The sequence below is a fragment of the Emydura macquarii genome, unplaced genomic scaffold (assembly GCF_026122565.2).
Source record: "Emydura macquarii macquarii isolate MOO-44397 ecotype Brisbane River unplaced genomic scaffold, CSIRO-AGI_Emac_v2 contig_2897, whole genome shotgun sequence".
NCBI lineage: Eukaryota > Metazoa > Chordata > Testudines > Chelidae > Emydura > Emydura macquarii.
Window position 1 is genome coordinate 43,877,965 of NW_027133034.1, and position 15,609 is coordinate 43,893,573.

Sequence of the window (15,609 nt, forward strand, 5' to 3'; positions counted from 1 at the left end):
TACCTAAGAACAGTTGACAGGAAGCATATCTAGACAAATCTAGTCATGGTCTTTCCAATCCAAGGGTGCAATTAGGTTTCAGTTTGGATCTTGGTGTACCAGAATATCCTGTCTCTAGAACTTCACCCTGTGGTGAGCATTATTATTATTAATTAAGGAATTAAGAGCTGGATCCTTATGCTGGTCTCAAGAGAAGTAGGCCAGGTGTTGGGTATAAATCACTGCTCCTCCAGCTTGGACCTCTATTAATTCTGACAATAAAATTGCTTCGGTAGAAAGTAATGTTTCCAACTTTGGGGAATCAATAGCAATGTTCCAGGAATGTGGAGAGAGGGCAGACTGAATTATAATATACCTCCTCCTCCCATGAGCAGATCTCAATGGAATGAAGCCCAAAAGAATTACAAGAATGGCCATAAAATCATACATTTAATAAATGAACACTGTGTTTTTCTACTTAAAGGTTTGTTTTTACATCTCCTAGATTGTCACTTCTGTTACAAATAGAGACTATAAAAAATAAGATGATAGAAATTAAAAACTATTACCAAATAAAGCACTACTGTTCATAGGGCTTCCCTTGTGCAAATAATTTCCAGATTTTGGCAAGAAATATGTGAGGGTTTATGATACTTTGGCAAAACTTTGGTTTTTTGTAGTTTATTCCTACCAATCAACCAGCTGTAATGAGCTATCAGTTCTGAAACTTAAAAAAAAAAGAAAAAGAAAAAAAAAGGCTGACAAGGATTTAGCTCCTGGAAGCAGATCTCTACTTCTCAGCTGCCCCTCAGTTCTATCCCTTACAAAATCCACATTCGACATCCATAGTTTATGCATTTCTAAATACAGCATCTACTCATAATTCAGTTCCTGAGTTACAATGACCTCTTTCCAGAACAATATCAGGAAAATAATGAAATAAATATTAACATTTTAGTTCTATGGTGTTACCATAAAAAGAGAATACTTCCTGAGTCCAAATTCCTATAATAAGCATAAATCAAACAAGCAAACTTAAGTTGTGAGGCTGTATGAAATTAACATTTTTTGTCAGTGAAGCAGCTTTCTACCTGCCAGCACTCTAGCTTCTACTTGATACAGTGTAAATGTGGAAGGAAACTACCACAAACATTATTTAAGGTAACAGAAACTAGAAAGTGCCATCTAAGTGTGTCAATAAGATAAGACTATAAATAAACATAAAGCTACATATTAAAATTTTAATTTATAAAAATCTGTTTTGTATTACTATTGTAATTATTGCTTTCACTCTATTATTCATTTTATCATTAGTAGTTAAACTGAATAGTGCCCTAATTTTACAGCATGCTACTAAATTTAAAAAATAAAACGCCCACAGTCCACTGTGCAACAAAGACCCAGAAACGAAACCACAGATTTGCCAAAATGTTTTAACTTGCAAAAGTAAATCCAGCTGTTACTTTTCAAAATCCAGTTAGGACTTTGGAGGCTGTAACCATCCAAGCTTTTCTGACACTTAGAAACTTTGACTAAGGCAAAATAACATTTGTGGTTGTATGAGGTGAAATGACATAATTTTCCATCCAGTGTGTACAGGATGCTTAGATCAATAGCAATAGTTAGAATGGAAAGGAAAAAGGGGTTGAGAGTAACTTAAGAACTGCTATCCTTTGTCTCATTGACAGATACAAACTATTCACCTGAAAGAAAGAAACAAACAAACAAAAAAGTGTGAAGATTTCTACAGCCCATGCCACTGTGTTTAAATAGCAAAAGGAAAGGAAGGGCAACACAAATGCCGGAAGAAAGGAAATTGTGTGTTATCAAAGGACTATTAATTGCTCCGAAAGCAAGAGCAAGTTATGATCGTCTTCTTTTATTTACCTGGAGTTTCAGCTGTACAATCAAAGCCACATTGTGTTGGCTGTGTTAAAAACTGTGGCTTTTGTTTCAGTTATGGCCAACAAGAACTTTGGGCTTTCACTTGATTGACTTTTATAGCTTGCTACCGCACTTTAAAGAAACAAGGAGACTAGAAGCCAGGTCCCTGTGTCAGCTCACGTGATTAGTAAACAGGGTGAGGATTACTAAGTACCACGCACAGATCACTGAGGTTTTGCTGGTACTGTTACTTGGCTAGCCTCTTAAGCAAGCATTACATTTGCCTTGATAGCAACTTCACTGTATTTGAAATCTGACTTCCAATTTATAATTAATTTTAACTTTAGAGACAAGAGATCAATATTGTAATTTTAAAGACAAAAGGCTCTGTATTGTCTTCTCGGACATCAATGGGAGGCTAGGGCCTTTAGCACAGAGGCCATGTGTTTCTGTGCCAGGTCTATGCCTCAGTATGCACATTACTTGGCTTGACTGGAACTTTACTACCAGTGCTCCTCCTGCAGCCAGCAGCTGACCAGGAACAGTTAAAATGGGTTTCCCACTACAAAGAGGGCGTAACAAAGGCCTAGGGTGAATTAAATTTCTGTTCTCATCTCTAACGGGTACAAGACGGAGAGGCGATGGAAAACAATGCACATCTACCTCCTTCTTTGCCTCCCCAGTACCTGCTTTCCTCCACATGGATCTCCAGGTACACAGACAGATGTCCTCTACAGGCCTGATGGATGCGGCGGGGGGGAGGAGGAAGGGAGGGAGGGAGGGGGACGGAGGAGAGAGAGAGTGAAGGGAAGTAAATCCTGCTACGAAGGTATCTGAGTCCCCCTTCCAGAAAGGGAGGTGTGATCCCCATGTGAAGGGTTGCCTTTGGATGAAGAAGAGGGTGCTTGATTAGGCTTAAAATTTCTTAAACATTTTTGTCACAAAAAAAATTATTCGAAACTGCAAAGTCCTTCTTGATAAAATGTTTATTCCTCCTTTGCAAATGGGAAAGATGTTCAGAATGCCTTACAAATAGAGAGCTCCCTTTATAACATGTACTGATTCTTCATATAAATCTATTTATGGTGTATTCTTAAACCTTGTCTAACTTGAGAAATGCACCTGTTTCTAACAATGGGTGCAGGAAAGAACACAGCTGACCTGCACTGAAAACATCAAGTGCATTTCCTAGCCTAAGACAAGGCTTTATATTTACTTTTATTATAAGGCCACATATATGAGTGGCATTTGGAAGCAATGGAGTGATGTTTTGTAAAAAAAAAAACCCAAAACAACTATTTTTCCAGATATCACTTGGGTAATGAAGACCCAAATTGTATACTGAAGGGATTTTTTTTTTGCATCTTTAAGGACTGATATATTCAATTAAACTGGGGGCTTGGCTACATGCCTCCAGCCCGGACTACTAATTGCAGTGCACACTAAAATGTTGTATTGTAACTGCCCCGTGTAGACTTCTTGACACGAACTAAGAGGTACCTAGTTCATGTTCATGTAGTCCTGTCTGAAATGTGGACAAGTCTGGAGATTGCTGTTAGAGGAGCAAACATTTGTATTTGATGATGATGATGGAATTTTTTATTTGGTGTATGCTAAGAGGCATTAAGATCAGGAGAAAGAAAACTCAGTGGATTTAGATGAGGATGGATTAGTGAATTCTATTGTGCCTAATTATGTTTCAGAACTCTAATGATCTAATTTAACTTTGCTCATCTACTTCATTATCTGATTTTTGGGAATTCAGCAAAGAGTTTTACCTGGAGGCAGATTACGGATTGTGGTTACAGTGACAACATCTGTTGCTGCAAAGTGGAAGCTTGTTAGTCATTCTAAAAATATTCTGATTTAAAAAAAATGTATGAGTTAACCCTCATTGGTTTGTAATCCATCATTTTTGCATTATAGCTATTGTTGGATATGAACTTATCAAAAATAACAAAGTTGAACAACTCTGAACTTTGGGAAAATGTGGATCTGATCCAAAGGATACACAGTATTCACACTCAAGGAGATCTGTGTTTGGTTTAGGTTTTCTTGGGGATACACAACATAATTTCTAGGAATCCCTGAGAAATAATTTTTTAAAAATATGGATTTATACCTTTTAGGGAATATAAGGGAAGGGTTACCAAGAAATAGAGAAAGTTGAATGTTGTCTAGGGTGTAAATACACTAAGATCACCACCTAAAGAGGCGGTTAATTTATAGCCACTGGGTATGAGGCGTACATGACTTTGTGATTGACTAGTTTTTCTAATGTTGCTCTCTCTCAGGCTTGGTCTACACTACAGAGTTAGGTCGATGTAAGGAAGCTTCCGTCAACCTAACCCTGTAAACGTCTACACTAAAATGCAGCTCCCACCGATGTAATTTGCCCACTACAACAACTTAATAACTTCACCTCTGTGAGAGGGGTAGCGCTTAAATCAATGTAGTTAGGTCGATGCAGTGTCAGTGTAGACACTACATTACATACATCAACTATCACTGCCTTTCAGAAACTGTTCCACAATGCCACACACCGGCAGTTAAATTGATGCAAGCGCTCCTGTTGAGGACGCACATCACTGACACAAGGAGCACAGTGTGGACATGTAAAAAACGATTCAACAACTTCAGTGGCTGTACGTCAACATAACATAAGTCGACTTAATTTTGTAGTGTAGACTTGCCCTCAGTTAAAACAAAGCTTCAACAAGCTGGGAGAAGTATGTGGAGGAGAAGAGAAAAGCTGATACATTCCTCTGAGTGTGGGGTTGAAGATTGAGAGCAATATACTAATTTAGGGCTCAATCCTGCAAGGTGTTGAACACTGTGGTCCTGATCCAGCAAAGTATTTAATCACGTACCTAATTTTAAGTACATGAATAATCCTATTGACTCCAAAGGGCCAGATATGCAGAGGTATTTAGGGGCCTAATAGGATTTTCAAACATGCCTAGGCCTAAGTCTTATTGATTTCAACAGGAATTAGATGCCAAGATACATTTAAAAATCCCACTAGGCACCTATCTGCATTTTTAGGCACCTAAGTACCTTTACAATTCTTGCCCAAAGTGCTTAAAGTTAAGCACATGCTTAAGCGCTGTGGTAGATCATGGCCAGAATTCTCAAAACCTTGCAGGATTGAACCCTAAAAGAGGAAAGATGGACAACTCATGGGGTAGGTTTTACAGAACAGTTCCACCTCGGGTTCACCAACTTTTGTTACTTTACGACCAACTCCCCACCCTCCTGGCTTCCCAAGGAATGGCTAGTGAGATGAAAGGGGAGTAATCAAGTGCTATAAAACCTGACTTACCAGTGAGTGAGAGAGACCTTCTGGTTGAAGCTATAATGGGAAGCAACTCCTAGAGCAAGGCTCTTTCTATTCATGTTTCAAACCTGCCCTGCCAAAAGCTACAACAAAATCCTATTTACTTTCTTTTGTTTAGTTTTGGTTTGTGTATTTAATACACTGGTAATTTTAGCTATCGCAATTAGCTCCTCTGAGGGGCCCTCTAATTCCCCCCTGCCCCCCCAAAAAAGGTAGCTTGAAAACTATATATATGGTTCACAGTTTTGTATAGTCCAGATAACTGCAGTTCCATGATGCAGAGCCTTCATGGTTTCCATAATAATTTAGGGACTTTTCAGATCATTTCTCCAGATTTGCTATATAACGTGTCATGTTAAGTAGTCATATAAATATTATCCTGCAGCATTAACTACTCTTGGCTAAAGTTACAAGCACAGAGAGTTGGGCAATGGAAATATTAAATAATACAGATAATCTACTGAGTGGAATGCCAAATAAAGTATCAACCATAAAAGCAGCATTGTAGTGTCACAAAATATTGCCAAGAATTAAGTGCAACAGCTCCTATGATTTTTTTTTGTCTGTTTTTGTGCTTACGTTATGGGGAGAGGAGAACAATTACTACACATATATATGCTTACTTTTCAGTTAATATATGCACTAAATAGAAAACTGGACCAATTTCATCCTGTATTGAAACGAAATGAATTACAAAAGGGATCAATTTGTCTCACTCTGCTCAGAATTGAAGTACTCAAATAGAAGTCTCAAATTCATTTGCTTTAATTGGGACCCTACTTCTAGTCAGCACTTACAAAACAACTCCATCTTCCACAAACGAAAAACTTAAACACAGCACAGGACCCCTCACTCAATAAAAGAGACCACTATATAATAGTCACTATGATGATAAAAGTCCACTAAGTGGGGCCTGGAATAAAAGGGCTAAATAGCTGCCTACACTCAGACTGATGAAAATCTTACTTGCAAAACAAAAGGGAAAATATGGAACATATCTTTAAATGCTGGTCAAGATTTTCAGAGACACATACTCACAGATAGGCTCCTAACTCCATATTTAGCCACCTAAAGAAGTCTGAGCACCCAGCCATGCCCACTCACCTCAGTGGTGTTCAACTCTTGAAAATCAAGCCTCTTATTTAGGTGTCTAAATGTGGATGTAGGGGAGGAGGTTTTCAAAGGCAAAAATTACAGCTAGGTATCTACCTCCCAATGAACGTAAGTCAATGGGAGTTAGGTCTTAAATAGCCATTTGTACCTTTAAAACTTCCCCACGATCAGAGCCTAACCGTGAGCAGTCCTTTTAAAATCTTTATTGTTATGAATATTTATCTATACACATTTTCATACAGGTGGACTGATGAACTTCAACTGCTACAGTTAAAAAATGGGCTCAGTTCTAACAAGGATGCAATATTCGTTAGATGATAATTTCTGTGTAGCTAATGTACTATTTCTCTGCTTCTGCCTAGGTTCACAAGCTGCATCTAGGCATTGCCTCTGGCACATTGTTTCATTCAAAGCTGTGATAAATTCCTCCTCCTATTAACTGGGCAATTTTGCAGCACATTACCTCGGGTCAATTAAGCAGGTGAATGGCCTCAGTGCTAACCAACTTAATTCATCACGGTCCTGCTCCAACTCATATGAATGACAATAGAAAGGCTCCTATTGATTTCAGCAGGAGTTGTCTCAGGCTCTGAAGGAGCATAAAGTTAAAGAAAGGCAATATTTGAGCTCAGTATTTTTTCACAGCAGCATATAGTGTTCATTTGTTTGTCCTCAGCCTTCCTAAAGCACCTATCAGGATAGTGTCTAAGATGCTGATCCTGTAAATTAAAGCAGTGGTTGTGACCCTTTTGACTGTACAGAGTCCCATTCAAGCCATTAAAGTCAAGGGAACTTCACATGGGTGTCAGGGTCTTCACCAGTGAACCAGCTCATAGGATCAAGTCCTATACACAGTTCCTGAATCACCCAGCTGGCTATTTATTTTTTAATAATACTTTACTGTGCCAGTTTACACCAGCAGAGAATTTGGTCCATGTTTTAATAGCATAAGAATTTCTTGGCTAGAAGTTTCATTTTTTCAAAATGGCAAATGTTTCCTATAGAACCTGAGGCTTGTAAGAATAGTATTCTCATGGGATTCTGTGAAATTTTGCTGAGCAAGTACACAAAAGAGCTAATGTTTTCATTTTATATTGTGGCTAGACTCTGTTCTCAGTGAGCCATGGATATTTCAAGGCTTTTTGCTTTCCCCTTGCTATCATTCTATTTGAATGGACTTTGTAGATTTAATTGTATTGAATATTAAATTAGATTGCCACCACGGTTATTCTGATTGTGTTAAACCTGTTTCTTTTATTAAATACATCTTCATGAAAAGCTCCAGAGGGGTAGCTGTGTTAGTCAGTATACAGCAAAAACAACGAGAGTCCTGTAGCACTTTAAAGACTAACAAATGTAATTTCTGCAGGCATAAGCTTTTGTGGGCTGTAACCCACTTCGTCAGATGTAAGGAACAGAAATCAGATAGCAGGTATATATATATATACATATCTTCATGAAAGTCCTAATGGTCCACATGACTGCAGAGCGTGAGATTATTAATGATATTTCCTCTTGTTACTCTTTTGTATTGGAGAACAAAAATGCCTGTTAAATTTCCAATGAAAAATTTTTCAGGTTATGTAAAGTCAGAAAATGTTGATGAAACTCTGCCTAAGTATGAAGAGGAGGCTTTAGTTTAGAGATTTCTTTTTCAAAAAGCATAAATATTTTTTCAGAACTGTGAGCTTTCTGGACCAATCCTACTTTCCTTAGCTCAAAAATTTCCCACTGAAATCAATGCTTAAGAAATGTCAGATGAGAATCTGGTGGTAATTTGACCACATGGACCAAATTCTACTCATTTATTCTGGTCCGGTGTGATTAAGTTAGTGCTCATCGAAGCCACTAAAGTCAACAGGGTTGCATCCTGATAGAACAGAGAATTAGGTCCTCAATATTTGTATACATTCTACTTTTGATAAAACAAGCTCCAATATTTAAAACTGGTAACTATTCCAAAGCTTTTAGATAAACACTGAAATTTTGGACATCATCTGCTAATTAAACTAAAGGCATTTTCATAATTTATTAAAAATGAGCTAAGCCATTTTCCAGTTTTTTCATACATGAACTTCACCTTACATGAAAAACAAAAAAATCAGCATCTATGAAGAAAATGGAATTCAATTCCTATTTAATTGCATGGGAATCTGCTATCATTAAAGAAATCAGGACAAATAGCATCTACCAGTAGACCTGAAAGCAGAAATATGTTTCTGCACTAATCTGTTTAGAGGAAGACAAAATATACTTGATTTTTAAAAAAACAAAACAAAACAAGAGCTGACCAAAGCATTCAGGGAACTGCATTTATAACAGAAGTTGTGTATGTAGTGTGATGTATGTGCAAACACACTTGCAAGTGCAAGATAAGTGCCCACATTTGAACAATTTTCATTATCTATATGACTCTGGAAGTCAATACACTGATTCTGTACATGAAAGTAAAATATTTTTTTCAAATATGATAGAGATCAGTGTCTGTCCATTAAATCACATTACAGCAACTATCTATTTGCGATGAATTTGTCCCTGATCCAATTTGACTCCTTTTTATTGGCCCATCTTCACCTGCCCAAGTTCTGTCTCCCTCTCCATTCTTTCTTTGTTTTAGGCTGGCGTTTATATAATTTTTCACTTTTAAACAAAAATGTGGAGTGATATAAAAACACACCCCAGAACAGTTTTAAATCCTACTTACTCACTGTTTCATCTACACTCACTGACATGAGCACATCACATACACAATAATTTTGCAGCCTAAGAACCAAAAATCCATCATTTAAAATCACAAATGATTTTACATTTTAAATTTTAGTAAAATATACAGGACCATCAGACTCATCTGGAATCTATAGGATGCTTAAAGAGAACCAATTCTGCTTTCATTATTTTCCAAACACAAAGAAAGAACTATACTATAGTAAACTATAGGTTGCAAACAGCAAACCTTCTGTGTTGATTAATAGCTCCAGGGACCAGATGTCATGCATACAATATTTATACACTGTCCTTTAGTTTTCAGAGGCAGGTATATAAAATACCTGAAACAATATAGCAATTGTCAGACTGGGCTTTGGAGATTTATGTGAAAGAAGACTCTATTGATGGGAATGGTAATATAAATAAAAAACACATGATAGTTTTCATTGATCTAAGCCACTGAAAATGTATAACCCATCAGGGTGTTTGAGAACATTTAGATGCCTTGTTTCAACAGCAATCCATGTCTGGCAGCAATTTGAATTTTAAATTCTTATACTTGCTTCAGGAAATAGCAGTGGGAATACTTAGCAGGCTAGAAAATGAGGATGAAAAGATAAGAAACCTTATAAAAAAATCACCTCACCAAAGAGTGTTTATTACAATATATGTACTCTGAATTAATGGACATATCATTGGTTATACACTGCATAGAAAATGTAGAAAGAATGTCATAAAGTTTTATCTCCTCTGGTTTAGAAGTACATTAAACCTGTACTCAAGATTGAAAACATTTGTTAGAATGGTTGTGAATAACCTGATTTATTTTTAATTTTGAACAGTATTTTTCTGTGGATTTAGAATTCAATTCAGACATGCTTTATTTAAGGATAAAACTACAGATCTCATTGGTAAAAGCCATAATAATTTTGTGGTGACCAGTTCTTACCCATTATTTTCAGTAATACACAGAATTAATAAATAATTTTTTAGCTGTACAGAACACAAGCAGTTTATTCTGGAGTAGGTGCAAGACTGCATTAACCAAAACATGAATCAACTCAGGTGAGAAGGCTGCAGCATACTATAGTGAGATAAACACTATAGGCTATCAGAGTGCCCATTAGGCACTGACCTGGGATGGGAGTGATATTGTGTCTCGTGGATGCACAATGGCTCTTGTAGCTCTTAGATACACAGTGGCAGTGTGCTCATTGCACAACTGCTTATGATGGAGCAGCATGCACTTCCCTCCACAGCAGCTCTGCTTGCTGGCACAGGTGTGATAGTGGGTCATTCCATTTTGGTATGACTAACAGACCAGTACAATACAAGGATTGAAATTATGTCTGACTTCAGGTTCTGTAGGGAAGCGGGGAAGAGAAGAGGAGGAGGAAGGAAGTTCAGGGACAGAGAAAGTTCTTATGCACTCAATCCCTCTGTACTTCTCTAGGAGCAGACAGCTACACATCACACATACCGTATATTAAATGAAACACTGGGAATAAGTGATGTATTAAGAACTGCATTGACTGGAGAGTTTTACAACCTGTAATTCATAATCTATCTAGGAAAGTATCTTCCTATTTATAAGATTTAACTGGTTCCTTCGTTCGAATGTATTTTGTGTGATCTTTCTCTTCATTGCAGTTGCCTGATATTTGAGATCTTTCTTGCTTTGATTAATAACATACTTTCACTACAACATGGAACTCACTTCTCCAGAAAAGGAGAACTTGTTTAACAAGAAGGTTTAATTCTGTAGCCACGCTATAGGTGCACTCCCATCTAAGTTTCACGTACAGAGCAATTACAGAATTTATGTTTTAGTTTTCACTGAGGCATAGAGCTGGGAACTGACTTGCCCATGGTCACGCTGCAGACTAGTGACAAAGCTGACTACTTTTGTCTCCAGAGTTCCAATTCAGTCTTCTATCCACTAGGCAACACTAGGTTGAAACTGCATTATCATAAATGTAGGTGTCCTGTTTCTCACAAGATGGTGATGAAAATCTGGATACCGACTGCAGGTACTGGGATAGGCAGGCATAAGCCCGTCCAAAACTAAGGGCCCAGATGAAAGTCTGAGTAGAAGTCTCAATCAAACTTTTATAATAAACTTGGTCAGTTATATCTTAAAGTTCCGTAGTCATTTCCTGTCTCTCTGTGCACATTCCCTCTGACTTACTAAAATGAATTTTGTGTGGTATACAAAGGATGGACTTTGCAAGAAGACCTTTATTCTCTCTTCTAACTAGGATATCAATTTTTAACTGTGCCTGCACATCTATGAGAAGGCTAGTGAAGAAATATTTTAATATCAGATGTTAGAACTTAAAATAAAGGGCCTGAATGTGATTTCACATCAATTTTATTCTGGTGTAATTCCATTTACAGCTCTGTAAGTGAAAAGAAAATCAGGCTATGGATTGTAATTAAAAAATAGTGTCTTCATTTTTTTTACTACCTACCTTGAACATTTATACCTTTTCTTTCCTAAGTGATTCATGAAAAGGGAATGTCAACATTGTCATGGTAATTCAATATACTACATTGGTAATCTGTCAGTTCTAGCTCAAAGGTACTGTTTTTAAGTTCAAAAGCTATCCCAAATCAATAACGGCATAGTTATGAGCTGGGCCAAGAAAAATCTTGTATTACCGAGCTTCTGTTAGCAGACTTCACCCTTTCTTCTTACACCCCTTATTTCTGGATTTAAACACATTTCTTAATATAGCAAGATAGTATGTTATCAAATGTATTAGGCACTATTACCTGACTTCCTCTTTCCCCCCTGCTTTCTGCATATACAATAATCTATGGAGTCACGTTTTTCTCTTGCACACAATAAAAACTGTGTTAAAGCATATAGTGTACTTTTGTAAGATTAGACAATAGAACAATAACATCTGAAGATGTAAAATGAGTCAATTATCAGACGGTGCATTTTTATGTAGATAATGATGTCAACCTATTCAATCTGACATGAATTTAAAAGACAAACTACATTCATTTTGCTCAGCCCACCAACTGGAAAGTTCAGAAGATAAAGCAGCACTTGTCAGCATGACTCAATGGAGCCACATATTTAAAAATTAAGAACTTAATTACATTTGGAATGGCTGAACCTCCTGGTAGGTGCCACCGTATCGAAGATGTTACAGCAATTGTGACATTGCCAATATGGGAGTCCTATCTGAGACTCTGCTTTCTGTATAAACTGAACATGCTTTTAACAATTATAAGAACCATTTTAATGATTTAAAATCAAATATTACATAATACAATTTTTCTTCTGACTAATATTGGGCTTAAACAAAGACGTTAGGAAACTGGGTTAGACTCAGACAGACTAAGCCCTAACTAACAGCCATGTGAACAAGTCTGCCCTCAGTCCTAAGTCCATATGAAATCAGGCAAAATTCAGGGTTATACTTTATCATCTACAAAAGTTTAACAGACTGTTGCTGACGTACCCATGTGCCTCAATCAGCACTTCAAACCCTTCAGAAATTCCTTCTATTGTAGGGACTACTGCCAATAAGTTGATATGCTGTGAAGATAAACCTTTCGGGGCAGAATTTCAGAATTAGGCCCTGTGTTCTGATATGGGGGGGGTTTGAAAATGCTTTAAAGTGTAATTTTAAGTGTAACTCTCAGGAGTCATGGGGAGAGATCCTCAGAATACCTTTGAGATGGATGGGGATTCACTAACAATTTTCTTCCTTTTGTGGCAGCATAATTTTGAACCTGGTGATTGTAATAAACCACATTTAATATCTTCCTGTGGAAACATGTGCTGCATCTTTGTCTTGGTAATTCCCCTGAAGCCCTTTCTTTGGACCAGTTATTTAAAAGAAGGTCACAGATTGCATTAGTCCTTTCTTTAGACTAATTGTTTTTTCAACAATCCCTCAAGACATTGTTTTCCTAGGAAATTTCCAGAGAAACACAAGCCTGGAGATGTAAGTTGTTTTATATAAATAAAAGAGCCTTTACCCTAATGCAGAATTCTCCTTTTCATATCTGTATAAATGACATATAAAGTATGGAGGAACAATTGTGTCTCCCTCTTTTTTTTTTTTTTTTTTAACGTAAAACAGCTCACATTCATTTAGAGGAATCACCCATTTCTACTTTAGGCAGAATGGAATAAGTATTAGGAAACAAAAGTAGTGAGGTTTCCATGTATGTCTGAGTGCTTTTGGTAAGTTTATTATTATTATGGCTCTAAAGACATGGGGTGAAGTCCTGGCGCAAATGAAGTCAATGGCAAAACTATCATTGGGTTTGAGTTTATTCCAGTAGGCAGTGTCTTTTGAACCTGTGCAATTGCTTTGAATAAGAGCCTATTTCGGCTCAGCACAGCTTTTCTTTTTGCATGTTGTAACTATGACTTATTTTCTTTTCTGCCCTTTGAAAATGTACATTGAAAAAACATATATATTTTGCTTTATGTTTATCTTTAAAGTTTTTAGCAGTTTGGGTTTTTTTAGGACACCAGATCATCTTGAATTTGTAGAAAATCCTAAAAAACTAATCCATGTATTTCATTCCAATTTTATTTTTTATTTAGTTTTGCTTTCTTATATACTGATTGATTGTGTGTGCTTGAATGATGTGATGTATGAATTAATATTTTTGTGAATGGGTTTGATTTCTGAACAAAATAAAGAAGGATTTATGTGTTGTTAAATAATCAAGAGATTCCTCTAGTAATATTCTATGTAAACAAGAGCAATGTACATTTAAATCTGTTCTGTTGCAAGTTTTAATAAACCATTGTTTGCTTCCAAGGTGATCTGAGGGGAGGTTAAAGCTATTAACATAATTGTAATAAGTTAGAGTATGAACATAATAGCGTCATTTCTCCATGTATTTGTCATTTTTATATTTTTCGTTAGAGAGATGCAAAAAAATGGACTACATCCAACCCTACTGATGGTAGAATATAGCAGGGAAGAAACTGAATACTATCAGCCTGAATCTTAACACCAGTTGACAGAAACAGATGAGTCTTCCCAAAGGATCATGATTGTGCATTTGTTCATATTGTATGGATTAGTCACACTATAAAAGTTCATGAATATTTATCCATATGAACCAGATCTTGGATTTGCTGAATATTATTGATAACAATGACATTACATGAGACTTCGAAATGTTTAATTTATTGCATTCTGACACCATATATAGGAGTAATACAAAGGCAAAAACACAATCCAGTGCCTCACACCACGCTTGCCATAATTTGCTAAATGCCATCTCTGTTCCTTTTCCATGCTGCCCTTTCTATGCAGAATGATTTCCCAGACTGACAGCCCCCCTTTGCTTCTCCTTCAAGTCCCTTCAGAGGAACCACTTATTTTGTGAGACTCACTCACAAGAAAGAAAAGAAAAAGAACCAAGACTTTAAAACAAAATCTCAGGTAAGATCTTCCTCTCCATCTCCCAGTGGAACTGGTTATTGTATATTTGTGTTCTAGACTGTAAGCTCTCTGGAACAGGAACTGTCTTGATATTTGTATCCTGCATAGTTTTAAGCACTTCATTGGTGTTTAAGGAAAAAATATGGTGTTGAACTGCCATGGGGGAGGAGGGAAATTTACAGGGGAAAGTGAAACACTTAGTATTAGATACACTTCATTCATTTAAAATTGTCTACAATTTGATCAAAGATTACTCTATGACATTGAAATGTAATACACTGAAGATCTGAGAGCCATCACATCATATTTATTAGCAAACATGACAAGAAAAGCTTTCATATAAATAGTGATGAAACAACACAGTGCTGGAAGCCATATAAGAACCTATATCTGAAGATACATTGCATGGGTCCAATTCTCTGTTGCCGTGCACTGTAAATAGTAGGTTTACACCAGTGTAAAGAGGATATGAAATGCTACTTATTCAGAATTATATAATTTTACTCCCACTTTGCACAAGTGTAAAGGTGCAGGGCAATACATGTGTACGTGCACATCTAAACCCCTCTCTACTCACATACACTGATACAAGGAAACTGTTAATATTTTTTTTCCACTTTCCACCAGAAGATCCCAGGTTGCAGGCCACCAGTAACAAAGTCTGCTTAGATGGGGATCCCATCAGCACAAGCCAACCACAATCTCTGCCAGAGGTCTTTCAGCGAGAAAGCGTAGAGCAGAAAATGAGCAGATCTGGGCAAGGAGAGGGCAGACAAAGGCACTTGGAATGTCTGCTGATTTACCACACCTCGCTGACAGCCTCTACTGGGAAGCCTCCTATGGAGATCCTTGGCAGGAACTTAAAGCTCCTTCCGTCTAGTGGAACCCTCTACAGGGAGGGGAGTAGCCAGATCCCCATCTATGCTATCCAGGGGAGTTACTTTTCGACAGAGCTACTCCCAAGGATGTAGAGAGATGCACATTGTACCATTGCGGGGAGGAGGGAATCAAAATTGCAGAGTAATTAAGTAGTAAAATGCAGCCATCCTTGCGGTACATCCTTAATGTACATCTGACCACCCTCTTTTGTGCTTAAAACTACTATACTCCTCTTACATCTTACCACAATGATAAATTGGGCATTACATTTAAAAAAAAAAA

The 15,609-nt window shown here is 37.0% G+C and overlaps 1 protein-coding gene across 1 annotated transcript in view; it reads right to left on the minus strand.

Annotated features, from left to right (window-relative positions):
* The window catches only part of XRCC4 (X-ray repair cross complementing 4), a 252,410-nt gene that overhangs the window by 51,767 nt on the left and 185,034 nt on the right, over window positions 1-15,609 (minus strand). The window lies entirely within an intron of this gene.